Source organism: Pelecanus crispus, chromosome 6, assembly GCF_030463565.1.
Source record: "Pelecanus crispus isolate bPelCri1 chromosome 6, bPelCri1.pri, whole genome shotgun sequence".
Taxonomy (NCBI): Eukaryota; Metazoa; Chordata; class Aves; order Pelecaniformes; family Pelecanidae; genus Pelecanus; species Pelecanus crispus.
Genome location: NC_134648.1, coordinates 56858172 through 56869575, shown reverse-complemented (window position 1 = coordinate 56869575; position 11404 = coordinate 56858172).

The window sequence follows — 11404 nt, the reverse complement described above, 5'->3', positions numbered from 1 at the left end:
GAAACGACAAGCAGCTGAAGGCAGAAGTCTCCATGGGAGCTGGAAGAAGATGACGGGGAACTGCAGGTGAGGAATAGCAGTGCTTGGTTGCTGCTGCTCTGCACCCAGAGCTTCTTGGGACCAGTGCAATTTGGTTGTATTTTACACTCTGCACAGGCTAAACAAAGGTGCAAAGAGGAGGAATGAGGCGTTTCTGAGATTTGTCCATGTAATTGTCAGGGCTGTTGATTTGTGCCAGAGGAACCAAGTCCAGCATGAGTACCACGTAGCCCTGTCACAGAAACAAAGACCACAGCAACTCCAAACATTTGTCTTTCTTATAGAAAAGGGACTTAGGGCAGCCTAAAGAAAAGAATGAGGAAACAAAATTATATGCAACAGTGAAAGGTGCTGCAAAGGTGAAAACCTTTGAAATATTTTGGTAGGAGAGGGGAAACGAGGGAAATTGTTGCTGAAATGCAAATGTTTCATTCAGTGGACAATTCTGACTTAATTTCCAAAACCATGAAAGACTGCGGTCAAAACAGGAGCTGTAATGCCTCTTGAAAGTTGCATTTTACATCTGCAGCTGTCATTCTTGTCTTAAGGCTGGGATCCTGAGGTGACCCCTCAGCCTCCTTGCCCTGGGATGCCCTGGCCTCACTCCCTGGGGGGAGATGGGATCCTGGCCTCTACGAAAGCTGAAGGATACAGGGGGCAAAGTGCAACTGTACTCTAAAGACCCCGTGACTTTCATTTTTCAGGTACTTACATATCTATTGTAGTATCTCAAAGGGCAGTTACATTTTGTATCAAACCCCACGGTTTTGGAAAGTGGTGTTTTCATTCAGAAGCAGTTTCAGCATTAGCAGTGCCAATGAGCAGTGGTTCTGTTAACAAGAATCACTCCAGGTGTGCACAACTGTGCATGTCACAGGTTCAATCCCTGCTCACTGCAGGGGGGTTGGGCTAGATGATCTCTCAAGGTGCCTTCCAACCCAAAGCATTCTATGACTCTATGACTCTATGACAGCCTTCTCTGGGTGGCTGATGCTTTGTCCTTTCATCTGCACGAAGCTGACTTTATCCACAGTGATAACCATGGGAGGTGAGACCCATGCAGCAGTCTTGGCCAATGACACTCGCAGAAAAGAGAGGGTGCCAGGAGATGGGCAGAGGCAGCCAGAATGAGCAGGATGTACCCAGTCACCTCTAAATCCTACTTTTTAAGTCCCAGTGAAGCTGATCACATAAGATACCCATGATACTACCCATGGTAAATTAAACCTTGCAGATCTCTGTGGTGCAGGCTGTCCCTTCCGTTGGCAGAGCACACTGCCCCTCAGCTGACTGACCTGGACAGAGTTACTGGGGGTCATATTTTCACATGCATAAAATGTTCTTCAATCATTTCTCTTAACACATCAGCAATAAAAATACTTGACTTCCTCAGGCCTTTAAACATGTTCTTATTTTCTTTATCTCACTGTACAACTTAGTTTGCTGTCAGTTGTTCTGACTTTGCACTGGTTTGGTTGTACAGTAGTTTGTTATAAAGGGGATGCCTTTTAAAGATTTCTAAGCTGTGAACTGAGCCTTGATAATTCCTATTTATCAAATAATATCAGCTTCCAAATACTATTGAAATGAGCCTTTGACACCAAAGGAAAATCCATGTCCTTCTCCAAATAAGCACAGGCGGGGTGGTTTTGGTGGTTTTGTTTGGGGTTTTTTTAGTATCTGTACAGCCCACAGGGATACTGGTTCATTCTGGGTCTTTAACTGTACATCAGCACTATAAGTAGTAATAGAAAATCTGAAATGTGGAACTTAGCAGAATCTGGGGTGACTGAGTCAGCAAACTGTTACATCACACTTTTCTGAAAGAAGAAAAAATTGCTATTCATTTTCCAGTGGACTGACTGGACATGGGACTGTGGTACCAGCTGGAGAAAAGGTACATCCTCCCATGTGTTCAGAAGGCAATTTTCATAAAAAATGTCATTCAGGGCAGTCCAGTGAGCAGCACAGTCCTATCCAGCCCACTGTCCCGTGGTTTGGATGAAGAACCATCACTACTGCACCTTCACTGGAGAGCATGGGGGTACCAGAGACAAGCCTCTCACCAGCGGGTGCCTACCCAGGTGCTTAGCACTGTGGGTCCCCATATCCATGTGACTTTCAGGGACAGTCACATTGATATGAGCATGGGATTATGCTGTTTTGGGCAATGGTATTATGTTGCTCCCTGCTAGCCGCTTTTCAGGTTGAGAGGGGTTTTGAAATGCATGTGCCTCCTGTGAGAGGAATGCACCACTGGGAACAGAGAAATGCAGGTTCAAGTCCCCAGTGTCCCAGGTCAGCTATTTAGTACTACTTAGCCAAAAAATAGGCCTGTGAAGTGTGACCCAATCCCAGAACTGGATATTTAGTTCCCTTTCCTCAAAAACCCCACACTCACTGTAAGGCATTACCTAGATTGCTGCTAGGGACATTATGGAAAGAGTTTGTGTGACCTCCCTTGCCTTCCCATAGCTTGGGCAGCTGATTTGGGATTGAAGAGAGTTGGTGTTTCCATCAAGGAGCCAGGGCCACCAGCACCCAGCCCTGCATGCAGCCTGCCCCAGGACAGAGCAGCAGTCACTGATTTTTTTAAAGCACTGCAGCACAAGGACACAGTGTTCAACTCTTATCAATGGCATGGTGATTGATTAGAAATTAATTTGAGGCTATTTCCCTGTCCTCAGGTTGAGAGGTCCAAATTACATCTCATGGCAGTGCCTGGGCAAGAGTGAGGTGGAGGCAGTATCAAGTCCTGCTCCAGCAGCTGCCCAGGGTGGAGTTTGGGATTCACAAGGTGAGAAGGGAGCAGGATCTTCTCGTGGTTTAGCCCCAGCCAGCAACTAAGCACCATGCAGCCGCTCGCTCACTCCCCCTACCCTGATGGGAAGGGGGAGAGAATCGGAGGAGTAAGAGTGAGAAACACTCCTAGGGTGAGATAAGAACAGTTTAATAATTGAAATAAAGTAAAATAGTAATAATAATAATAACAATATAAGAATGATAATAATAATAACAATATACAAAGCAAGTGATGCACAATGCAATTGCTCACCACCCGCCGACCGATACCCAGACAGTTCCCGAGCAGCGCTCGCTGCTCCCCGGCCAACCCCCCCCCCCAGTTTCTATACTGAGCATGATGTCATATGGTATGGAATAGCCCTTTGGGCAGTTTGGATCAACTATTCTGGCTGTGCCCCCTCCCAGTTTCTTGTGCACCTGGCAGAGCATGAGAAGCTGAAAAAGTCCTTGACTAGCATAAGCAGTACTTAGCAACAACTAAAAACATCAGCATGTTATCAACATTCTTCTCCTACTAAATCCAAAACACAGCACTATGCCTGCTACTAGGAAGAAAATTAACTCTATCCCAGCCAAAACCAGGACAGTTGTGCAGCACAGTGGTGGGATATTTTGGAGAGCATGTACGAATCTGCACTCCTGGGCTCTGGGCCCAGCTGCACACCTGCTAGCTGAGGCACCAGTACTAGCTCTTCCCACCACTTGCCTACCTGTCCTAAGTTAGCATCCTTGGCACCAGCACCACTCATTGTTGATTTTGGCAATAAGCACGGGGCATGAACAGTACTCAGCTGCTGCCCCACAGGGCTTTTACTAGCTGGATAATTCTTGGTGACTCAAGGAGGGCTGGTCTTGAGGAATGGTTTGATGCCAGAGCTATTAAAACTCATGCTACCTTTGGACTGAGACAAAAGGCACGGGGTTTAAGGCTAGATCTGAAAGAACTTGATGCTGCCTGCAATGAGTGCCTCTAGCTTCATCAGCTGGTGAGTCACTTAGGAGTGTCTAATTCAGTGACTCTTAGAAAACAAAACTAGCACCCAGCTGTCCTGTTTAGACTGGTGTAAGGGCTTGGTTCACTGCAAACTGGTGCAAAGCAGTGTCAGATGCTTCCTTTCCAATTTGGTAGTGTTTTCCAGCAAGCTTACTCTAGTATAGAGATTTAGCAGCCTGCAGGAGAGCTGTGAATGGAACATGCTGTTGCAGCATTGGAAATCTTGGGCCAGACATTCACTAGCATAAGTTAGTAGAGGCCCTGTGTTTTATAGGTAATGAATCACCTCTCACACAGAATGACAGACGCTGTGATAACACAGTGCAGCATGTGTGTATTATTGACCAGTACCAAAGTACTGCTATGGTATAATGGGATCTGTGATGCTGGCTTTGCACCTTGCCCTTTCTTGCTCCTCCATTCCTGCTCACATCATCTGGCCCTGGAGAGCCTCTGGTCCTGATGCCCTCCTCTACCTCTTCCAGCCCAGAGCTGAGGAGACCCCCAGGGCTGGATTGCCATCAGGGAAGGAGTATAGGAAGGAGGATGGGTGAAAGAGAATTGCACCCCACTCTCCTCTTTTGGCTGCTGGTGCTCTCGGAGCTGCCAGGTGGTCTCAGCCCTTGAATAACAGACTGGGGAGGGGGCTGTGTGCACTGAGGGGAGCTGGGGTGAGGGCCGGACTCAGCGCAGCCTTGTTCAACTCCAGGTTCAGGGGGAATTTTGAGGGAGTAGTGTAAACCGCATGGGCAACGTGAGCTGGATAGAGTAAGGAGCTAGCGTGGGGAGAGCAAGAGTTCAAATGCCTCTGAACCCCACTGGCCTCACACTGAAAAGGCTCTGAAGTATCATGATATGATTTTGGCACTGTGACTGATTCCAGTAGCATCACTCATCACTGTTCCCACAGTGATCTGGTATGTGATATTCTGTCCATTTTGTAACCCCTTCTTTCTCCCAGAGAAGGAGGAACTAAAATGAGGGTTTCTGCACTAATTTCAAAGTGGATGCCCTGAATCAGAGTGCACCATAATATACACCTATCCCACTCATTCCCAGCATGACCAGTGTAATGTCAATGGTTTTTATTACCAGTGTATTTCCATTATGCAGCAGTTATATCTATTTTTACCAAGCTTGAATATGCAGGGAAACCAAATGAAAAAGAGCATTAGAAAAAGAATTAGTTAAGGAAAACCAGCTAGCCTGATGCTGAGGTTCGCAATTTTCATCTGTTGAAGCAGCAGTACATTAATGTAAAATAGTGCCATGTGCTTTCCACTTTTTCTCACTACATTGTACTATTCCACCACTGCCCACCGGTAGCTTGTTTTGTGCCTTCTTCATAGCATCTTGCACTGAGTCTGGCCTCTAAAACCAGACTGCAATTTTCCAGATTCATCAGGCTGTGTCACTAAGTGTATGATACGACTTTTTTCAGAAGTGAATCCTGGTGATAAAAAGAAGAGGATTCCTCTGCAGAAAACCACTAATTGCCTCAAGTCCCCTCCTAACCTACAGGAACTGAGTCTACAGCTCTGCTCTTCTCAGCCTGTGCCCTCACCCTAGTCTTGTCATGGGGCTGTGCTGCCCCTTGCAGGCACACACTGTAGCCAGGAATGCAGGCATAGTGGATCAGAAAAAGTGAAGAAAGAGTCTGTTTCTGTACCCCATTACCTAGTCTTGGACAGTACTGAGATTTTTTTATTGTTATTAACATATCCTACCTTCAGGATTTCCTGTCCTCTGTATAAAATGCATATAGATGCAGACTAGGTCCATGATCTGGATTTTGAGACTGTAAGCTGAACTGTAAGCCTCCTTTCTCCTTATTTTTGCAAGGTAAAATAATTTGTTTTGTGTCAGTAGGGCCAGGATTTCGACTGAAGATTGAGAGAGCTGAGGCAAGGCTCAGAGTTAGACCCAAAGCTATAATAGCTTGGGAACTGTCTTTGGATGCTATTCTTGGCCCTTTCCCTGGCTCCTCCTCTCACCAAGCACTTCTCTGTGTCTCTGTTATCTCTCTGTTAAGATAGGATTATTCTGCTAAACCACTTTAATACAGGGCTTTGGGAGAGGCTGGAGAAAGCCCTTGAAATGTTGATGGAAAAAACATTGCTGTTCTCACTTTCTAGAAATGTCCATATATAGCTAAACTTAGGCAGTCTCCAAGTGGATTTATTTATCCTAGCAGACTGCATGCTTTGTGGCTTTCTCCAACGATACTCTGCTCCTCAGGTTTACATTCCCAGGGGCTGAATCCTGAAAAGATCAGCTTTACAGAACATGTTGTGACATATCTCGGCCAAGATGTACAAGTCTCCCTGTCCTGGCTTTCTATCCTGTCTGTTGTCAGATCACCTAAAAGGAGCCTAATCCACCGCCATTAGTGTTACAGGCTGGCAGGAAGATGAGACTAGCAATACTTTTTTGCAATGTGCATACCACACATGCATAGGTGCATGTGCTGCTGATGATATATAGTCCTTTTTAGCAACTTTCCCCAAAGTATTTCAGCTGTTTAATATATCTATTAACATTCAGAGCAAATGTGAGAGGTGGAGAAATATTGCTCTTTGTGGGGAAGCTGAAACGTGGCATTACGTGACTTTTTCCCAGTCTGTAGCTTGCTGGTAGAGCTGAGGGACAGTTTGGATCTCCTTGTTCCCAGCTGTTTGTGTAAGACACTGCCCGCTGCTGCGATACTCCTGATCTCGTCGGTAATGTTGCTAGTCTGGGTGGTACTGTGTTTGCCAGAGCGCTTTGGTGAGCAGGGTGAGTCGCTGGGAGTTTAGCTGACCATGGGGGTGTGCGTGCTCCTTGCAGAGGAGTGCCACGCACGTGCTCTGCTCAAAGCATGTTTATTACTTACCTGCCTCATGTCCAGGCTTAATAGCAATCCCACCTCCTGCCGGGGCCACATACAATGGGGTGGCTGACAGCAGCCTGCCTTGTTCCTGGCTCTGCCCTGGCACAAAAGCCCTGTGTGAATTTCTGCCCCCTGCAGCAAGTCTAGGATTGCCAAGTTCCCAGAAAAGACCATTCCTCCCGTGGTGACAGAGCAGGGCTCCAGCCCAGCACAAATCCCTTCGGAAGATCCTCTGTTTCTTTTGGGAGTTTCCCAATGACGCTGCTGCTTTTGTCCCTGTCCCCATTTCCTCCCTGTGACTCCAGCTGTGCAACCGGCTCACCTGCTGTCTGAAGTGACCTTTCTCCTGGGTGATGTGTAGCTCTAGCTCTTTGCTTTTTCCATGAGCTGTTGCCCATCGTCTGAAGCGGGGAAGGCTCACTCATCAGCGTCTGGATAAAGAAAGCAGAAAGCTCACCCGCTGCTGTGCTTCTCACTTGCAGAGAGGTGGCCAGCTGTGATGGCTTCCAGTTACCAAATGGTTTTCAAAGTGACTATAAGTGTCTGTCTTTGCAAATTTACCAAGCCTGCTTCTGGGGCTGGGCCAAGACAAGTGTAGGCTAGGCTGGTCCACAAGCACCAAGACTCTGCAAAGGTCTTCCTTTGCTGGAAGGGCCATCTTCTTCTCTCACCACCAACACCGAGGTAAATCACGAGCAGCTCTGGCATCAGCACTTGGCCATTGCCGAGCAGAAGGGTCAGCGCCCAGAGGAGTGCTGCCGGGCACAGCCCAAGCCCGGTGGGCGCCACTTGATCCTCCTTGGGACCTGGCCTGGAGTATCAGATCCAGGGCGATGATCTGAGGAGACAGGCCTTTGCGGGTCTGCTTTCTCTTCCCAGTAAGGTCACGTTTTCTCAATTAATCCCAATTAAAATAATAAAAAATGATGATTGATTTAACCAAAAATATTGGGAGTAATCTTTTAACCATAGAAATCATCTTCAGTAAAAACATTTTGTAAACATGGCTCAGAATTAGGCTTCAGTCACCATGCCTGTGTATTGCCGTGGCCTGGATTGCACTTGGCCCCCCTCCAGGAACCCACATGATATCCATGAGAGACTTCCAACAGGGAGGGGATCCAGGCTGTGCAGTGGCCACTGTCACCACTCAGTTGACAACAGGGATTTTTTTCTAGCCTGTTCAAATGAGGGGGATATATTTTATATTTACGGTCAGCAATAACTGGAAAAATGTTCCCCTCTTCAGCTGTTATATGTGAGTCTGGGCCCTAAGGATTTCTTGCAAGAAGATGGCATTCAGCACCATAAAGAATTTGTTTTTTAGGTGGTGTGACTCTGTTGACCTAAATACCGCCCTATAAACCGTAAATAACATGCTTAACAACATTACGATTTTTGTGGTATCATGTTCCCATAGCAAGACTTCAAGGTCAGGGTGGCTTTTTTTGTAGTCATCTGACAAGATGATTAAATTTTTTACCAAGTTCTGGTTTGTAGCTGAGACAGCCTTGTGCTTCCTGATGATAGCTCTCACCACGGGGTCCCCATCGTGTTCCAAATAATTGGTAGAAGGGCACAAGGGAAATGGACCACAAAGTGGATATAGATGCCACCTACATATACCTTATTGTCTTTTCTTTGCATGGTAGGGGCCAAATCCTACTGATGTATATATTTCTTCCTGCAGGGTATGTTATTCTGACTGCTCATGGACCTCTGAGGAAGTACCTGCACCTTAAAAAATCCATGAAGGACCAGGACCTCTGCATAACAGCCTAATCTCACTGCTGGGGAGTGTGTCTAGCAGTGGGAATCAACTCAAGATGACTAGTTAGGAGCACTCGTGTCTCAGCACTCAGCTTGCTCCCCTCTACTGCATCTGGAGGTCATATCAACAATCATGAATTCCAAAAATAGAAACTGGGAGTTCTTTGTGCTTGCCAGTTTTTAACTGTAGGAGTTTCACATTTTCAGGTTCTTTCCCTGCAACTTTGAAGAGGCTTGAAACAGAGTCCTTAGGAAAAAAAACACCATGCCTCCTTCCCCACCCCTGCCTGAACGGTGGAGACCGCTGCTTAATCTTCTGAGTCCAAAGCATCAGCTACTCTGAGGTGTGAGAAAATTATGTAAAGTGCCTCTGCTGATGGATGTCTGACAAAAGAAAACAACCCTGTCTTACTCAGAGGATGTGGAAAGGTAAGAAAACAAGGCGGCTGAAGTGATTTCATGTCAAGGTTTTATCAGGGAAATATATTGGACTTCATACCTCTACTACTGAGGGCTTTAAGCTTCTAATCCCAGGGAATCTAATTTCTGGAAAACATGGTGATAAGGATGGGAAGGAGGAAAACTCTTCACCAAGTAAGGTGTTGCTCCATGAATAGAGAATGAATATAGCCAGAGCCTGTACTGACCCAACAAGGAAATTAATCCAGAGACTTCACACCAATGAATGAAATGGGCTTTTAAGAGAACCTGTGTGTTTTGGGTTTGGGTTTGGGTTTTGTGTTGGGTTTTTTTGTTTGTTTGTTTTGGTGGTTGTTTTTTTTTAAAGTCTGCATGGGGACTTCTGTGTCCTTTAAGCAGGCTATTCCTTCAAACAGACTTGACCTCACAGTGAAAGCAAGCCAGTGACTTTTCATGGCTCAAGGTCTAAATGTTGCCAAGAGATAAGCTATTTATAGGCTTAACATCTGACTAGGTGTCAAATAGCTCTTGCTGATAAACCTTTTGGTGCAGAATTATCACTTCAGACTGAGACTGGACTGAAAACCCAAAGACCTGGAATATTTGAAAGGATTCAGGTAGGATTTAAGATGCATTTAAGAAAGTGCATTTAATGCATCTTCTGTAACGTATGTGTAACTTAGCAGGATTAGAGACTTTGGTAATGATAGACAGGTGCTTTACCTGTACGTAAACAACATATCAGTGAATTTACTTAAAAGAAAATCACCTAAGTGTTTAAATGCAGCATTAAAACACAAATGGGTTTATCTATACCAAATGAGCCTTCTGCAAGCTGGATCTATGTCTAACAGCCTCCACTGGGTGGTGGCCCCCCTCGCTCTAATACAAATATTCCCTTGACCCTGGCATATTTGTTATAAAAGCAAGAGAAAAAAGTATCAAAGCTTGTTGGACTGACTTGCTTGTTTGGAGAAACTGACAGAGCGTACTTGACCTTAGACATGTGGGGGGGGTCAGGGAGCAGGACTGTATTAATTTTATAGTGTAATAAATGTTTCAACATATCACAACCCCCTTGGTTGCCTTGCATGGGGCTACAGGGATCACAACCAACTTGCTGAAAAACACTGAGCTATAAAACAGTCTGGAGCCTGTTCTACTGCAACTCTAATCCTCTAATAAATAAGTGGAGAAAAACAGAGTGTCGCTCACAAAAAGGTGGAAGCAGAAGTTCAGAGCTGTCTCCCATCCACACTGCTCCCATGCAAGCATGTGCTCTGGAGCCATTTTAGGGCAAAGTCCACAGTCACCCGGAGGGAAAGAATCCAACCATGGTCAAAACCTAAGTCCCGGAGGCCGAGGATGTGCCTGTGTGTTCTGAGAAAAGTGTTAAGCAAGGCAAACAGGCTGCAATTTGTCCAGGCAGGTTTCTTCAGGTTGGCTCTACCCAAGTGTTGTATGGTTGTGTGGAGCCAGGAGCACAACAGAGCTAACAGTCAACGACAGAAATGAGAAACAAGGGGGTCGGGAGGCTCGGGGTACTTATAACCACTTTCATTCCAGCCTGTGCTTGCAGTGATGCTGTGGTGGAGCTGTCCAAGCATCACCTGCCCTCTTCGTCAGGCACAGCAGCCCTGCTGACTGTGGTACATGGTTGGAGTCTGCAGGTCTAAGAGCTCCCTGTGCAAGAGGCATGCTTTAGAGCCCACCTTCAATAGCAGACAAGCTCAGCAAGGCAGAAATGAAACACATACTTTGTGAATCCTTTCAGCAACTTCATGTCATCTTGGCCTAACCCAATTCCCGAGCAAACAACATCATCAATTAATTGCTGTGATGCTGCTAAGCTGCACTATGCAGTCCTAACTTACTTTCTTCCCAAGCACAGTTGTATCGGTAAGCTGAAGATTTCTCTCTCTTGTGCTAGGGTCAGCTGGAGAAACATGTGCTCCTCGTTCCCAGCCATAAGGCTATGGTCAAACTGGGCTGCAGCTATTACAGAAGGGATCTGGCTCCCTTGTCCTCTACCTACAGCTTGACAGTGCTGACAGGCTCAGCCCCAGGAAAGTGGGTCTGGCTTGTTCCCTGCTGTTCCTGCCATCAGCTGCCAGCTACACCACCAGCACACCTCTCTGCACAGCTGATTGCTGGTGGCTGCATTTACCAGACTACAGCTCAGGAGCAAAGGGTGGCAACGGCAGTTACAGTAAAAGACCCAGCAGGTGCCTTAGAGTAACACTCACTGTCAGGCAATTTGTCACTGGTTTTCAGTAGGAAATCTTCATATACTTGGTATTTAGCAACCTTCCTCTCTAGCTTTTGCTGCCTGCAAAGAAAATGAAGAAATACACAAGACTATTTTAGAAGAGTTAGTTCAAACGGTGAGAATGAAATATGTTGTTAAAGGGATCCTTTGGTGTCAAATTTAATTGTGCTATGCCACACAAAGAGGATTTCCATGATGTTGGAGGAGTATATAAAAACAATTGTCCTTTGAGGGGGAA